Genomic DNA, 18,427 nt, shown 5'->3' with positions numbered 1-18,427 from the left:
GAAAATAAATGAAAAGTTCTCAAAAGGTAGGAAAATGACCACCCATTTAAAATGGTAAAAAGTGCCTTATTTCAGTAATTTTTTACAGGGAAGATGTCAAAGTTCTGTGGATACATAGGCTAAATAAAACCTTTAATTTGGGTTATTTTTTACGTTTTGTTCTTCAAAGGAAAAAAATAGGAAACAAACTTAAGAATGGCATTATCTACATATTGGGTAATATATTACACGTTTCCACAAATAAGTGTGGATCACCAACTTGATGACAGGTACAAACATTTATTAAAAGCCTACCATTTGCTAAGTTGTGTATTAAATGCTGAGGATACAACAAACAAGACCAGTCTCTTATCTCAAGGAGTTTATAGTATACAAATCCCCACCTGGACAGGAGATACAGAGATAAGTATATGCACTTGCACTTCCTGTCCTTAAGGAATCACTTTGACAGGGCACCAGAAAGCTGTTTAAATGTTTCTATTTAAAATCCTAAGCACATATTGTAATATTCCAAATGAAAGCATATGACAACTTCCCTATATATTTCTCCTCTAACCCTCAACTGAAAACTGGCTGACCTCCAAGCACCTGACTTCTCTGTAGTCCTTTCAAGAACAAGCTTATTCACTGTCCCATACTCTAAGTTCCTAAAGCAACTGCCACATTCTCTTGGTTCTCTTTGCCAGTTCTAGATCATTATCTTTCTATATTCATGCAAGAAATATCCCTTCACCCTTTAAAACTTACAGTGTCCAAATTTGTCACCCTCTAAACTTCCTTCTTTCTGTCATTTTTCTGACCTATCACTTCTTCCCCACATTCATTGAGAAGTTTGGTCCACAGTTTACATTCTTCCTTCCATCTCATTTTGCTGTATTCTTCTGGATTGAAGATTTCCATATGCAAGCAGAGTTTCTATCCAACCACCTAGTCACACTGTTCATTGTGATCTTCAAATCCAACCTTTCCCATCTTGCTTTGGTTCAGTGCATACTTCCAAGGTAGCATGCCAGAGGTTACCATCTGAAAGCTCCCCAACCCAGGAATTTTAACATCCTACAACCTCTTAATTCATCGAACCCCCTTCCTTTCTAGTTTTCTCGATCTCCTTTTCTCAGTATCCTTGCTCTTCCACTGACCTGAGTCCTTTAGTCACCCTGTCTTCTCCCTGTATTGACTTCCTTCTCTGTGCTTTGAACATTTTGAGGTTTATAACTTCTCATGCTTTCTCTGCAGCCTCCTAAATCCTACACCTCATGTATTTCTTCTCTATGAACCTGCTGGTGCCCAAACCATCAATCTTCCCCTCTCCTCGTCAGTGCTTGTTTTGCTGCTGAGCAGTGCCAGAGAAAGCGTCACAATCACTTGACTGTTGGCGATAACCGTGCACAGTCTCTGACTCACGTCCTTCAGGACAAATCAACAGTAAGCATCCTTGACCCGCTGCTCTCCTTCTTCCGGCTTCCACAGGTGCTGAGACAATCTTCCACACTCTCATCTTACCTTCTGCTGACTTGGCTTTCTATAGCTGGTGACTGTGCTTTACAGTTGAGTTTGACATATCCACTCTGTATCATCAGTGTCTCATTTTCTCTTTCAGAAAAAGAACTACCAAAAATATGAATCTAGTGCATCTTTTTGCTCCATTATGGCTTTACGTGTTCGCTTTTTCTATATAGTATATAAATATGCTCATTGCTTCCATTGGGAAAAAAAATCCTTGAAACTTCACATCATTGTAACCCACAAACTCCTTCTTGGTTTTGATTTTGATTTTTGTCCTTTTGGCTTAACAATCAAATTTCTTGACAGCATAATTTATATGCAGTCACTACATTTCCTTACATATCATTCACTTCTCATTTTCCAAGAATGTGATTACTGCATCGAAATACCCTAAAATTTTCTCTGGTGCTTTTTGCTATGCCAGGAATGCTTCTCAGTCACCTAATTCACCATGATTGCACTCTGTATTAAGAAGTACTTACTGCACTGCTTTGTAACTTCCTGCTTATGACCCTTAACAAACATAGTAGAACCATGTTTTGCAAAACTGTAGTTTTCCCAGCTAGCACAGTGCCTATATCATAGTAAGTGCTTAAATACTATTAAAATGAATGACTAGATCACTACAGATAGTGAACCTAAAGTATATTATCTCCATGAATTCATAGAAATATGTCACTGAAAGAGTATTTTGATCATTTAACTTCTTAATTGTCTAAGATATCCTAAAAAGTATTATCTCTATCACTTACTGGTTAGTGATAACTTTATAAAGTCATTTCCCTAAGTTTCCTCATAGGTAAAATACTATAGTCCCATACTGTTCTGAAATGTACTTGTTGCAAGCATAACTTTCAAACTCATAAACTGCACACCACATGAGTAGATAAATGCTAACATACTTGACTGAGTAAGGTAAGGTTTGGTCATCAGATTATTTTATTCCTATCTTTGAGATACTTTAGAGCAATTATCAATGAATAAATGAGTAGAAGCTAGATTTGCTGCCAGTTCCAAAGAGTTGTAATTTTTCCCCTTCTCATTTCATGTTGTTAGTTGCAAAAAGGGAATAAGAAATGTTTAAACCCTTTGTGATTTTGTGAGAGAGAATGAGAATAAGAAGAGAAATAAGAACTGTAATTAAAATAACATTGAAATAAAATGACTATGTCCTAAAGGCTTTAATTTTATATTACTATACCAAGAAATTAAAGGAAAATAAATAAAGCATTTAAAAAATGCCACACTGTTTTAGGTTAATTCTAACTCTTTTTTTTTTCCTCTGCAGATTGGACACTGTTCTATTTTTACTGCTCGCACTATCACTTTCCTAAATCATTTGAATAAGCCCCAGAGGACAAAGGGATCGCTCTGAAGGGCGTTAGCTTTGCAGTAGGGAAGCTATTGGAGCTCTATTCTGTTGACTCAGTGTCTCCTCAGATCAGATGAGTGGGAGAAGCAGCCTGTCAGCAGATCTGTTGCCAGGACGCACACTCATGCCAAATCAGGCAGGTCAATGGCATCTCCAGGATTTCCTGTATATGGACAGTATATCCAACTCCAAGGTAAAACTGAAAACACCATTCACTGAACTGCAGCAATTCTCTCACTTTTAAATCTGGATTTTCCTAGAAGAGTTTTTATGTGGCCTCAGGCAATGATGAAATAGTGAATAGGATCCAAGCTCCATAGTCTAGAACCCAAAGTATATAATCCCCTCATTTAAACAGAATCATACCCAAATGACCAATGTCTCAAAACAGTGGACTTTAAAATTAGAATTCATAAATATGATGCCTTCCAAGTTTCTCAGGCTTCAATGGAAATGAAATCGCATCTAAGTGCTATACTTTGTGAAATATAAAATGCACTAGTAAGCTTTAGAAAAAGTTTCAGCAGTGAAAAAAGATGACCCAGCCTTCCATAATGAAGGCTTTCTACTTAACCCTTAGATAGCCAAACAACTAAATTGACACTATATTTTCCTAGCCTTCAAATTGTATGCTTTTCAAGTTCAATAATACCAGCTCTGAAAATTTGTATGGAAAGCATAAATGAAATGAAGAGCATTAAGTTGATTGTAGCTGTGCCTACTAAATTTGCACCTGACAGGGTCATTCTCCCTTCAGACAGAATCTCATTTGAATATTTGAGAAAAATAAGAATTCTAAACTTAAAATTGCTATAGAAGACACTAGGATTTCCCACCATTAATAATTACATTTAATTACTTCATTTTCAAGAAAATTCTTCATGTTTATGCAGTCAGTGGAATATAGGTAATCATCATTTGTTGTAAGATACTCTTTGTTTTACATCTTTAAAAAAAGTTTTCTTTTGCCCTCCTTTTTTTTTCTCCTCAAAATTTCCGATTCCCATTATGGGTGCTTCCTAACTGTCTACTTGAATTGTGTGATAAAAATGCCCAACCAGATATGACAGCCCAATTTTTCATTCATACTTTCTGTCCTATAATTATTATTTTCAGTATTTTATTCACTTCCTGCTAGTGTTATTGTTGTTGTTTTAAGTGGAATACTTTGTATTTGGCCTGTTCGATTTCATTTTTTATTTCTTCTTTAGCTTACTAAGGTGGTTTTGAGTTTTTAAATGCTAACTATATTTTTTAACTTGGAGATCTATACGAATTGAATGTCTTCTATTTCATCGCCCAGACCCAAGAAAAAATTCCTACTATTCATTCATTTATTCATTCATTCATTCAGACATCCACTACCAAATACATATACAGCAGATTATTAGTTTTAAAAAAGTAGACATTGACACCAAAATCAAATTTTTTTCAACATAAAATAGGAAATAAAGATTCACTATACAAGTATAACTGCTTCTTGGCCTTTTGACTAAGGTCAAGCGTAGGATGCACTATACAAAAACAGTGTACATATAATTGAATGAGACTCTTGCCATAAAAGCAGTCTCAAAAGCAGCATGAGAATTCAAAGAATGGAGAGGTTGTATCTATCTATATCAGGAAAGGCTTCACAGATGACAAAACTTTTAGCTAGAAGGGATAGGATTTGTCAGGAAACAACTGGGAGAAAACACAGTGGTAAGAATGCAGGCAAATACTCACAGGTATGGTAATGATGGCTGTTTAAAGACTGTAAACTGTTTAGCTTGCCTTAAGCATAAAATGCACAGGTTAAAAGAGAGGTTGAAATGGAAGACTATGAGTATTTTATTATAAAAAATATAAAACTATAATATAATTTTATATTTCCCTCCATGCCCATCCACATGTACGTATAATGTAATCCCTGGTTAATTTCCTGAGACAAAGAGAAAAATCATATTCATTCTGAATGAATATATTCATTAATCTCTGACTACTTGTAATAGGACAAATATTTCTGATGCTACCTCTTTTAGAATATGAGAAAAATTAAATAGAATTCTTCAGGGACACTTAGGATAGCAATAAAATATTTAACAATTCACTTGCATTTGGACGCCCACAGTATTCATATACTTTGCATCTCTTGCTGATCATGGTCCATTCAGTTTAGGTATCTAGTTTAAGGATCAGAAGACAATTAACAATTAATAACAAGCTCAAATAGCTTGCCTGATATTGTTTCTATGGTATTAGCTGCTTGTTTCAGCTACTTTACATCAATATTGCTAAATCAAAACAAAGCTTACTAAACAAGTAAAGAAAAGGAAAAGGGTGCTTTCACAAATCCACAATATTTGGAGTTTATTCTTTGTTATGTAATTATTTTCAAGGTTATAGAAGTGATAAATAACCTTGAAAATAGTCTAGTTCTGTAAGTGATATAAATGTGTTATTAAGTCAGATTCAGTAATTGGAAAGGGAAGTTTTTATCCATACATATTGAAACCACAACACAGAGAAACATAGATCCCAAAACCTATTTAATTTTTTCTTCACTTGACATGTTCAAATTAACCTTAAAATTATTGTTTTCATTTTGTGATAGTTTTGCTTCTTTTTCTAACATGTCTACAAACACACTGATGAATAAAAAAGAGGGTGTCAATGTATCAAATATATACTACAACTTACTTTTCTAACCTTTTCAAATGATTAATCACCTAGATTTAAATATTGTATGCTCATGAATGCCTTATCTTCCATTTTCCTATGCAGGATTGATTGCAAAAATTTGATTTGCTTTCACTGGATTTTAAGTTCAAAGAAGAAGCAAAACACATGCTAACTCAAAAATAAAAATGCTATCCTATAATGGGTGGCAAACAACCAACTAAACTACAACCTCTTAAACAAAAGATGTCTTCAAATTCCATTTCTGTTTCTTGTCTTTAGAGATGACAGAGGAGCACATGCCAGCCTGTACGTGAGGGTTGTCCTCATGACAATTGCATTGATCTCATTTTGAAAACCCAAATAGGAAAAAACATATTTTTACTTGAGTATGTGGATTGGGAATATAACACGAATCAGGCACAGTTTTGGACTAGCCAGAGAGATTTGGCCATAAGAAAGCTTTGATTTGGAATATTGCTAATTTTTCCTGCTGGGGAATATAAAACAATGGAACCAACAATAATTAAATAGCTGCCTTCTTGAATGTAATAAAAGTTCTGCTAAAAAGTAAGCACTCAGTTTAAATGCAACAACCTTAGTCCCAAACAGAATTAGCTTGCTTCTTATGGAAATGAGAAAAGAGTGAGGGTCATTATAAAAGATCTGAGCTATTTAATTACTTGAAAAAATATTGAACTATGTGCCTAGCATTCTTCTAGGAGAGTGACAAATTATAAATTTAAGATAATAACTGCTTTGTTTCCTAATAGAGTAATTAATGTGACATAATAAAAAAATATATTTAGTATATAGTGTATATTTAGTCCCTGCTCCACCTCACCCTTCTATCATCTGTTGTTTTAGGCCACATAGCTTCTAAAACCCTTGGAATCTTCAAAGTTAGTGTCTTTTCGTGTGCTAATAAGATGACTGTAGTCTGGGGCCTCCTAGATAACATCAGAGTGAGTGCTAGTTGCCCAAACCATGTGATTAGAGAATTGGAACCTTGAGTCCCATCCAGACAACCAATGAGGAGAGCAGGGTTAGAAATTGACTCAATCGCCAATGGCCAATTACATAATGAATTATGACTCTATAATGAAGTTTCCATAAAAAGCCTAAAGGACAGGGTGTGGAGAGCTTCCAGGTTGCTGAACACACAGAGATGCTGGGAGCCTTGCTCCCCAGATGAGAGGATGAAATCTCTATACCTCTTCCCACATACCTTGACCTATTACCTCTTTATCTCACTGTTTACCTGTATCCTTATAACATCTTTTTTTTTTTTTTTAAATAGAGACAGGTTCTTGCTCTGATGCTCAGGCTGGTGGTGTGCAGTGGCACAATCATAGATCACTGTAACCTCAAACTTCTGGGCTCAAACAAGCCTTGCACCTCTACCTCGAGAGTAGCTGGGACAACAGGCAGGCACCACTATGCCTAATTAAGTTTTAAAATTTTTTATAGAGACAGGATCTTGCCATATTGCCCAAGTGGTCTTGAACTCCTGGCCTCAAGCAATCCTCCTGCCTCAGTCTCCCAAAATGCTGGCATTATAGGCATGAGCAACTGCACCCAGCCTTTAATATCATTTATAGTAAACTGGTAATCTTAAGTGTTTCCTTGAGTTGCATGAACTGTTCTGGCAAATGATCAAACCCAAGAAGAGGATTATGGGAATCTCCTGTTCATAGGCAAGTCAGACAGAAATTGTGATTAACCTGGAGACCAACTATTTCTATTGGCATCTGAAGTGGGGGCCAGTCTTGTGGGCCTAAATATTAACCTCTGGGATCTGCACTAACTCTGGTTAGTATCAGTACTGCAGTGAATTGTAGGACATGTAGCTGGTATTGGAGAATTAGTTACTGTGGGAGAATTAGTTACTGTGGGAAAATTTTAAAAAACTCACACATCTGATGTGTGGAGTGAAGTGGTCTGGAAGTGTATTCAGTATTGTCTTAATAGGATTATTTTGTCTATGTGTAAGAATTACTGCTATAATTTAAGCAGCAATTTAAGTCTACTATCTCACAATGTTTTTATTTTAATTATCCCACCTATTTTTGTTTCTTTATTCTTTCTTTCTTTTTGTATTAGTATATACAATTAGTATATACAATACTAATATACAATAGTATATTAGTATTACTAAAGTTCTTTTATATTGTGTTTATTTTCCACTTCTTTCACATCATTTTTAAATGATTACCCTAGAAATTTTAAATGCATCTGAATTTATTACAAATTACTTGGTTCAGCGAGTTCGCACACATGCATTGGTCAGAACTCAGCAGAAGGGTTATGTCCAGATCTCCATACTCTTACTCATTGCAGCTATCTGTTCTCCAGTATTCTTTCTGGTGGGTTCTAGACTTCTTACTTCCTCCCCACAAATTACTCCCAACTTCATCTCTTCAACTCAGAGAGATTTGCTGGATTTCACTTGGCTTCATGCTCCCTCCTCTGTGGTGTGGACATTTTCACCAGGCAGTAAACTCGATAACCATGGGCTTACCCCATTTGTTTCCTCATTATCAGGAATCAGTTTTCTGAACTTTTTGGTGTTCCATGTCTGATAAACATTGGTCTTTTCAGTTGTTTAAGGTGGTGCAGTAAATCCAGACCCTGTTACTCAATTTGTTGGGAGACAGAGGTCTCCCAGCTTATTTTTCTTCTTTATTATTATTATTATTTTCTTAGTATCTGCATATATGTCATTGGCCATATTCTTACCAGTGTAAGAATATGGTTTATGTTCAGAATAAATATTTTTTGTAAAAAAAATATAGTTACATCTGGTGTTTTTATCTAATATGACAATCTCTGTCTTATGATTAGAGTGTTTAGACTATTTATATTTCATGTAATTATTGGTATTATATTTAAATATAATAATTTATATTTAATTATATATTATAAATTATATATGGTTATATATGATTCTATTATCTTGCCATTTTCTATTTGTCTCACCTATTCTGTTCCTTTTTAATCTTTGTTTTACTTCTTTTAGACTGAATATATTTTATGATTCCATTTTATCATCACAAAAGGCTTATTTACTTTATCTTTTTTATCTTTCAGTGGTTGATCAATGGCTTACAATATAATAACTTAATATCACTACAACTTATTTTCAAATAATATTATAGTACTTCGCATATAGTATAAGAACCTCATAACAATGTATTTGTATTTTTCTCCTTTGTTCTTTGTGGTATTTGTCATGCTTTTTAAATCTATATATATTATAAAGTACCTGTAAATTGTTTTTATTTTTAAGCCATCAATTATTTTTATGTAGATCAAATAATTAGCAAAACAACCTTTTTATATTTATTTATATTTTTGCCATTATTATTCTTTTGTGTGTGTGTGTATGTGTGTGCATGTTTGTAGATCTCAGTTCCCTAAGTGTTTGAACTGAATTCACTGCCTCTCTCCCTGCCCCCATCAACTGCATATATTGAAGTTCTAATTTCCAGTATACCTCAGATTGTAACTATAGTTGGAGCCAGAGCCTTGAAAGGGGTCATTAAGGTTAAAACAGGTCAACAGGTGGGCCCTAATATAATATGACTGGTGTCCTTATAAGAACAGTGAGAAAAACAAAGGATGTATGCACACAGAGAAAAGGCCATATGAGGACATAGCAAGAAGGTGGCCATTTTGCAAGCCAAAGGGAGAGACTTCAGGAGAAACCAAACCTGCTGGCATCTTGATTTCAGACTTCTAGCCTCCATAACTGTGAGAAAATAACATTTTTGTTGTTTGAGCCACCCATTCTGTGATGATGTGTTATGGCAGCTTTAGTAGATTAATATACTAGGAATGTTATTTAATACTTTTTGGAGTACATATCTGCTAGAGAGTAATTCTCAGTGTTTGCATGAAAAATTCTTTATTTCCTCTTCATTTTTGAAAGATATTTTTGCTGGCAAAGAATTTTTTTTCTTTTTTTCATTAAGTACTTTAAGATTGTGGTTCCATTGTCTTATGACTTACACATAAGACAATGTGTTTATGTGTTTCTCTGTATAAATGCTTTTTTTTCTCTGCTTATAGATTTTTTTCTTCATCATTGATTTTAAGCAATTTGTGATAATCCTTGGTGAAGTTTTTTTGTGTTAATACCTCTTGGGGTTTGTTGAAGTTCTTGGACCTACAGGCTTATATTTTATAACAAATTCAGAAAATTGTCAGCATTAATGTTTCAAATATCTTTTCTGTACCTTCCTCCTTTTCTAGAGCTTGAATTTTATTTGTCAGACATGTCACTGATGCTGTGTTTAATCCTTGAAGTCTTATTTTTCTTTCTTGCTTCACTTTGAAATGTTTCCATGCTATATCTTCAATATCATTGATTTTTTCTTCTGTAGTGTCTAATCTGCTATTAATATAGTTCTACTTTGGATTTTTAAAAATATTTTTCATTTCTCCCCTCATCATAAATCTATTTCTCTCTACCTTCGTGAACATATGAAGCATATTTTCAAAAGGTATTTTAACATTCTTGTCTTTTAATTTCATTGCTCTTTTTACAGGTCATCTATTTATTTTTTCCTCCAAGTTATTAATCATATATTCCAGCTTTTTAGCATGCCTGTTAACTTTTTATTGAATTAAGTATATTGTTTATGGTATCAGTCTGATTGCTGTATAGCAGAAACATAAAATAATTCCCAAGCCTATTGTGCTCCAGAAATTAATTGTCCTATTGCTTCCTGATGGTCTTTTATTCAGTCTTGAGTCATTTTTCTTATGAATATACAGATCAATAATTATGCAAAAACTCAAGAAAACCCTTATGTAGATCTTCAGAACTCAATTTGTGTGGGGTTCTAGACTTCTTTCTGATACTCTGACATGAAATTCTAACTCTTTGGCTTCCTCAAACACCATGTTCTTTCTCTTTGACTAACTAAGATTGCTAGGTTCTGTTTGTGTTCCCTCTCCTTGTTTTGTGGCCTGAAAACGTGTTCTAGAAGTAAGATGGGGAAATTGAATGAGTCACACCATGTATCTTTCTCTTATATCATGAGTCACAAGTATTATACTGCCTGTTGTCCAATGTCCAAAAGCAACTGTTTTATATATTTTGACAAGGTATAAAAGAAGATGGCTGATTAAGCTAGAAGATGAAAAAAATTCAACCAAAGATGAATAAAGTAGAGTATGAGACTGCTTGTTTCCTATTTGGGGAGGAGGAATAGCAAATCTTTGGTTGTGCAAGGTATAGTTGTTTCTGGTTAAGTGAAAGCACGTTGTTACTGATTTTGTCTGGAAGTTATATATGAGGGAAAAGGTAGTTATAGATTGTGAGTTGATAAAATTTATACAAAAAAAATTGGAATGTGTAGGCTATGTAGAATTACACACCACATACACACTGTGTATTTCTATTTGAAAAACTGATTTTCCAAAGAAAGCCATTAATTTATAGCTTCTTCCCAGCCAAAAGAGTTTTTCTTATGGGCTAGAACATTTGAAGTATTAAGAGATTTGGCATCATAAGTTTTCACATTTTCACAAGAGAATTTTTTAGTTTCCTTATTTTAAAATCATGAAAACAAGTAATAGTCTCTAGATACCACTAAAACAGATAAAAATAAAAGGCTATTGAATTAGCAGTTAAAAATTCCTCTAAATAAAACATCACACTAGAATAGCTTTACTAGTCATCAAAGTTTCAAAGAGCAAACCACTCAATTCGTAAACAACAACTTATAAGGATAGAATGGGTAGAAAATTTTCTCTCATTTTATGAGTTTAAATAATTTCACAACAAAATCAGACAAGAATCATAGGATAAGTGAAAATTATACCCACTTTTTATTAATGAAGAGATGAAAAAATCCCAAAAATTGTTAATAAACACAAACCAACGCTGTAATAAAAAATTATACACCATGATAAAATTGGTTTTATGCCAGAGAAATGCAAACATGGTTTAATATGATAAAATCCACAAAAGCTATTCATAACATTTATATTTCAGTATTGTTACCTCAATAGATGATGCAGTAAAATTAGAACTTAATGTTCCAAGTTTAAGAATAACAACAAAACCAAAAACCAAAAACCCAACTACTTGGGATTTTTTAAATAAACTCACTAAATCTTAGATCAGAAAGATTTGAAAAATTATAACTATGAAAAAAAGTCAAAATGAAAATACTGCATGTTCCAACAATTGATCAAAGGCCTGTTTAGAGCTAAATTAATATTTAAGTGCATATATGTACATATATATGCACACATACTGGTCTAGACCAACTTATGTATCTAGGCAGAGGTTTACAATATGTGTTAGCTATACCTTTACAAATATCACAAATTATTTATAATAGAAGGATGATATCAGAATAATATAATTTTTCTAAAAGTCATATTTATGCATATAAAATTTGTAGAAGAGTCATGATGGCACTGAAATATTTGACTACAAAGAAAGAAAGGTTGTAAAGAATCCAATTAAAGAAATTATAAAAAGAAAAACAAAACCAGAAAAAGTAGGTGAGTTAGAAATGGTTATTCTAACATAGCCTTCTATAGATAGATATTAAAGGAAATATTTCTATTGTTTAGATAGAGTACTATGAGTTAGCCAAGTCATACTTTTCAGGAACCATTAAAGTGTAATTATTAATAATTACCTTTAACAAGTCATGGTTATATCATTAATTTTGTGTATTCCAAGGTCAGATAGTCTTCATACAATTTCAGAAGAAAAATCCTCCAGGGAAAGATTTCTTTTGTTATGCTGCTATGTACAAATATATTACAGAAACATAAGAAAAAGAAATGTTTCCCCCCAGATTTTCCTAGGACAGCCAACTAAAAGCATGATTTGAAAATATTTGATCACTGTAAAATTTAACCGATGTGGAAATTTTTTTAGTAATTCTGGCATAATGTGACTGTTTTCTGTGCTAATTCTCTCACTTCACCATCCCAAATGCTACCAGAACAAGTGAAGTATGGGGATATAAGATGACTTCTAGTATTCCATCAGATCAACTCACTTAAAATTAGGGTGCAAATACCCATATTTGTTTTAAATTCTGATTCAGAGTGATGAGAATTTAGGAGACAGTGGGAATGAAATACACAGAGGCCACTATTAAACAGGTGTAGGGTCTGCTATTTCTTTCCCAGATATGTAACTAAATGCAAGTCATATAATCTTTCTTAGTCCCTGATCCCTGACCTATACAGTGGACAAATGTTGATCTGAATGTGTAAGCCTGCTTGTGAAGATTAATTAAGTCAACTAATGTTTACTAAATTTCTTCTATGTTGCAAATAAGATAACATGAAATATTTTATTAAATATTCTTGACATAAGATGTTTTATAAACAGGAATTATGAAATGATAATGCTGTTATGTTCTAATAATGCCCTACCATTAAGGCTAGAATGAAACATCATGTTTCAAGAGGAAACAAAGTCCTAATTATTCATAGCTATTATTTACCAGTCCATTAAAATATGAAAATAAATGAATTAGGTCATTATACCAATTGTCTCTTAAAAACCTAAATGACATATACAATTTAAGAAATAAAATCCCAGCCCTAATTTTGTGTTTAATTAGTATCATATGATTGATAATTTCATAAGACATATGAAAGACAATATTTCCTTATGTTTGCCTAAATAATTTTATATAGCATATTAATATGCATAACTATAATAACGCATAATGTCAACTGCTCTCAAATTTTTCTGAAACAATTTCCCTTCACTTTGTGATTTTAGACACTTGCAAGCATAATGTTGAAAAATAGTGCTTTCCTTTAGGATTGAGGTAATGAAAAAGAACTTCCAGACTTTTAAGTTGTTTTTTCTTTTTGATGAGGGAATTAAAAAAAAATTAACAAAATCCAGGTTTCATTTTATAAAAAGTCATTATATTATATAATATTTATCCTGTATAATCAGGTAAGTTTTAAACTTGTATTGCATATTCTTGATATTTATAAAGAAAACTGTAGCATTTATGAATTTTTGATCTGTTGGATGTAACAGAAAAATTAAAAACAAACAAGTGACTTAAGATGCAAGTTTATTTTTATTTCATGAAAAATCAATCCAGATTTGGTGATGCGAGTATATCCACAGTGTAATTAGGGCCCAAGTTTTTCTCTTTCTCCTCTGTGAACCTTTAGTATGGTTTCTTTAAGGTTATTTCATGGTCTAAGTTGGATACCAAAGCTCCAGAAATCACTTTCATGGTAGCACAAAAATAAGAATGGAAAGCAGAAAAGCAAAATGGAGACTTTCTGAAAATATTACACAGTGCTAACATTTCATTGAAAGAGATTAAGTCATGGCCACACAAAGATGCAAGGGAGTCTTTTATTTCGAGTTTTAACGTACTCAACTAAAACTAAATTCTGATACTAAAGTTTTTTAAAATAAGAATAAGGTAGACCTTCCCACTATTTGGCATAATTTCAGCGCTAAAGAAAATTTTAAAAACCTCTATGCTGACATTAGTGCTGGGAAATACAGTGAAAAGTTATAGATGGATGCAGATTAAGGCCATTTTATAGATTTAGTTGAGAGTACAAATGGGAATTCCTCTCTGGCTATATTTCCTCATTGAAATATGACTTCCCATGTGGAATGCCCACTTAGAAGTCATGAATGGCCAACAGACATATAAAGAGATGCTCAACATCACTAATCATCAGGGAAATGCTAATTAAAATCACAATGAGATACCATCTTACTCTAATCAGAATGGCGATTATTAAAAAGTCAAAAAACAATAGATGTTGGTGTGGATGCAGTGAAGAGGGAATGCTAATACACTGGTGCTGGGAATGTAAATTAGTACAACCTTTACAGAAAACAGGAGGGAGGTTCCTCAAAGAACTAAAAGTAGATCTACCATTCTATCCTGCAATCCCACTACTGGATATCTACCCAAAAAAAAGAAATCATTATGTCTAAAAGATACTTGTATTCATATGTTTATAGCAGCGCACTTCATAATCACAAAGATATGAAATCAATCTAAGTGCCCATCAACTGATAAGCAGATAAGGAAAATGTAGTACATGTGTATGCGTGTTTGTGTTTACATATATACACACACACACTATGGAATACTACTCAGCCATATAAAAGAACAAATCAGTGTCTTTTACAGCATCTTGGATGAAACTAGAGATCATTATTCTAAGTGACTTAACCCAGGAACAGAAAACCAAATACTGCATGTTCTTGTTTATGTGCATAGTAGATTGAGTATTAATCCAACTCTTCAATCAGATATAACATTGATTTGTTTTTAATCCTGGGTTGGTGAGGATATAAATATTCTTTGCTATCTAATTCATTATTCATTGTAAGATAATCCCCATTTCTGTAATCATCTAAATGTTGATCTCCTCTTGAGTGTCTTTTGCGACTGACTGATGTTGGAGATACAGGAGACCCCCGGAGAAGTGGCGTTCCCCCTCGCCTTTCAGTTATGAGGTTAACCATGTATTTTAAATAGCTAGTCTGCCTATGACACAATGAGGAGGGCACCCACTGGTGAAAAGGGAATCAAAGTATCTGCCCTTGCCTAAAACAATAAATTCCCCTGGCATTGGGAACATCATTTACCCTCTATGACCAACAATTTCCATTTTCCTAATACTCTAGATAGGGGTTGGCAACCGTTTTCTTTTTAATAAATATTTCAGGTTTGCAGGCCACTTGATCTCTGTCACAACATCTCAACTCTCCTGTTGTAGTTCGAAAGCAACCAGAGGCAATATGTAAATGAATGGGTATGCTATAAACTAATAAAACTTTGCTTATGGACAGTAAAATTTTAATTTTATATATTTTTATATATTATATATTTATATATAAATATATAATTATATATTATATATTATATGTAATATATATTATTTTTTATATATTATAATTTTCTATATTTCATGTGTCATGAAATATTATTTTCTTTTAATTTCTTCCAAGCATTTAAAAACATAAAAATAATTCCTAGTTTGTGGCCTGTCTAAAAACAGGCTGCAGGCTGGCTTTGGCCCATGGGCCCTGGTTTGCTGACCCCTGTTCTACAATAGATTCCTCCTGAGAATAAAATTACCTTTAGCTTTCTTGGGTCTGGGATGGACAAGGAACAAATCAATTCTTGGGTAAATAATTAAAATGATAATAAAGAAGTTTTTAGAGAAGTTACAGAAGACAGCATGATTAAATGATGTGTTTGGACGGGCACAACAAGTAACTAGTTGAGGTGAGGGGTGACACAGAGAAAAGGAGGGACTCTAAGGATAGACTTGCTGGGTTGATGAGCCGACTTTCTAAGCAAGCTATCTCTGGCTTGAACTGAAACAGAAATATAACTATAAAAAACTTTAGGGATGAGTAGAGATGACTATAGACAGGAACTCATGTTTGTATGCATGCACATTTGCATGTGTAGCAATCATTAACACACAGAGCTACACAGAAAACGTTGTGTGAATAATAGGATGATGATAAAACATGCCTAATAGCATGTGCTTGTGGAAAAAGAAGAATGAGGACACGAACATAGGATGAGTAAGAATAAAAGCATTTTAAGTAAGCTTGCAAATGAGCTGCCTATTGTGTTGGGATGTAATTTGCTTAAGAAATAAGTTACATGGTAATAAACATGGCAAGAGCAAGTTGGCATATTGGATACGAATTTCTACATATATCAACAGGAGACAAAAAAATATTTAAATGGATAACATGAAAACAGACAGTGATTCTACCTACTGGCTATAAAGGAGCTGACTTCTATGATTGCTATCTGGGCAAAGTGCTGAGTTATGTTTTTGATAGAATATGAATGTTTTAATAAACATACTAGAGTGGCATGGATATGCAACTTGCCTTATTCATCCAGGCCATTGTCTTCAAGGGCTTCTGCCTGATCTGCATATATACATATATTAATTTAATTTTCTGTCTAGTAGCAATATAATAAAAGCATTCCAAAGAAGTTACTTGCTTTAGCCACATATGAAGAAAAACCATACCACAAAGGATTGGAATATTTCCTAACATTCAGCAAAATTATATTTTCTGACATTAAGGATAAAGAAAATAGAGACACATTGGAAATATTTTTACAAACATATTTGATAAATAAAAGTAATAAAGTTTACTGGAGTGAGCCCCGAGGGAGTTGCTTAAAATAATAAATTGCTAGGAATTAACTAAGTGCTGAGTAAATGAAGAAATATTAGCAATCTTCATGAGAGCCATAAAAATTTTACCCCCCCTTTACTCATCATATATACTCAGATGTGTAATTAAAATTAACACGTTGAAAAGATTTTACAATATCACAGGGGAAAATTGCTGACAATAGATTTTCTTAAAGTAGGAATTATTTTATGGACTCTTAAAAATATTCATCAAGGAGAAATATAGACTAGACAATAACAAGTACTATATTAAATTAATGTGCCTATTTCCCGTTTTAGATCTCTGCTAGTAAGATTTAGTGGTATGATAGTCTTATTTCACAATAAGCCACGCAGCCTCATCTGGATTTAATATTTATGGGAGCATAATTATGGGAATGTTTGCCAAGATATATTTTATTTTTTAGACTCTACCAAATGAGGGAGTACCTGTTAAGTTGTTGAGACATTAATGTTCTTGGAATTCTATTACTGTGTTAAAAGTTATGGCATATAGTGAAATCATTAAATTATCTGCCTATGGTTTCTGCTAACAACAATGCCACTGCAAAATTCCTGTTGCTCCATAACATAATGTTTATGTCCAGCTGACACCATGTAAACTTGTATTTCCCCTTCATTTTTCCTCTACAGTCTAACAGGTATTGTCCATTACTCTGATAGTTGATAAAAAAAATATTTCACATAAGAGAATAATTTATAACATCTAAGTCCTTAAAACATCAAATACAAACATGTGAAACTGTAGCGTCTTCATTTGACATGTGACTAAGTTGGATAATAATTTTTCTTGTAATGTCTCTGTCGCATTTTTAGAATCCAGGTTATGTCATCCTCATAAAACAAGTTGGAATGTGTTATCTCCACCTTTATTTTCTAAAAATATTATGTAAGATTTATTATTTCTTCCGTATATGATTTATAAATTTCAGCAATGGAAGGAGAGGCAAGATGGCGGGTGAGAAACACCTCCAGCCAGAGCATCTCTGCAAGAAGGAAGGATTTTAGATGAAACTGAAAAAAAACAGGCAGAAAAACATAGATCAGATGAGGGTTAGAAAGAAGGGTGCCTGAACGTGGAGAAGACTCCACAGGAAGAGGTTGTGGAGCAGAACTGGAAGGGTCTAAACCCCAAGAGGCTTGGAGACCAGGGACAGGGGTAGATGGAGTGGTTAAATTTCCTCTCCCTTACATCTCAGACTGCTGGTGAGCTCCCAAGCTAGTGGAGAGACCTGCCAACACCAGCCCAGAGACACATGCCACCAGTGAGCAGTGAGCCTCTTATGGACAGGGCACCAGGCTCCCAGCTCCCTCGGAACACATTCCGGCCCCTAGACCCAAGCCAGTCAACAGACACCATATTGCTTCATTCTCCCCTTCCCCACCCCTACCCATGGCTGTCAAAAGAGAAAATTTAGCCACCACCCAGAGACATCCACAGGGAACAGGACCTGTCCTTTGAGGGGCCTGCAGTAGACTGAGAGGTACTGAGACAGTGAGCTCTCTACCCACTAGCTCTCCCTGGTGCTGCTGGCCGTTGACTGCAGCAGAGCAGGGCAAACCCTGAGACAAAGAGACATTGATCCAGCTTGGGCATGTAAGTGTGTGACTTGAGACCAGCATTCTTCGCTTTGGCAGTGTCAGGGGTTGACCTCTGGGGCCTGCAGCAGGGAGAGG

Source organism: Microcebus murinus, chromosome 27, assembly GCF_040939455.1.
Source record: "Microcebus murinus isolate Inina chromosome 27, M.murinus_Inina_mat1.0, whole genome shotgun sequence".
Taxonomy (NCBI): Eukaryota; Metazoa; Chordata; class Mammalia; order Primates; family Cheirogaleidae; genus Microcebus; species Microcebus murinus.
This window is presented reverse-complemented; position numbering follows the sequence as displayed.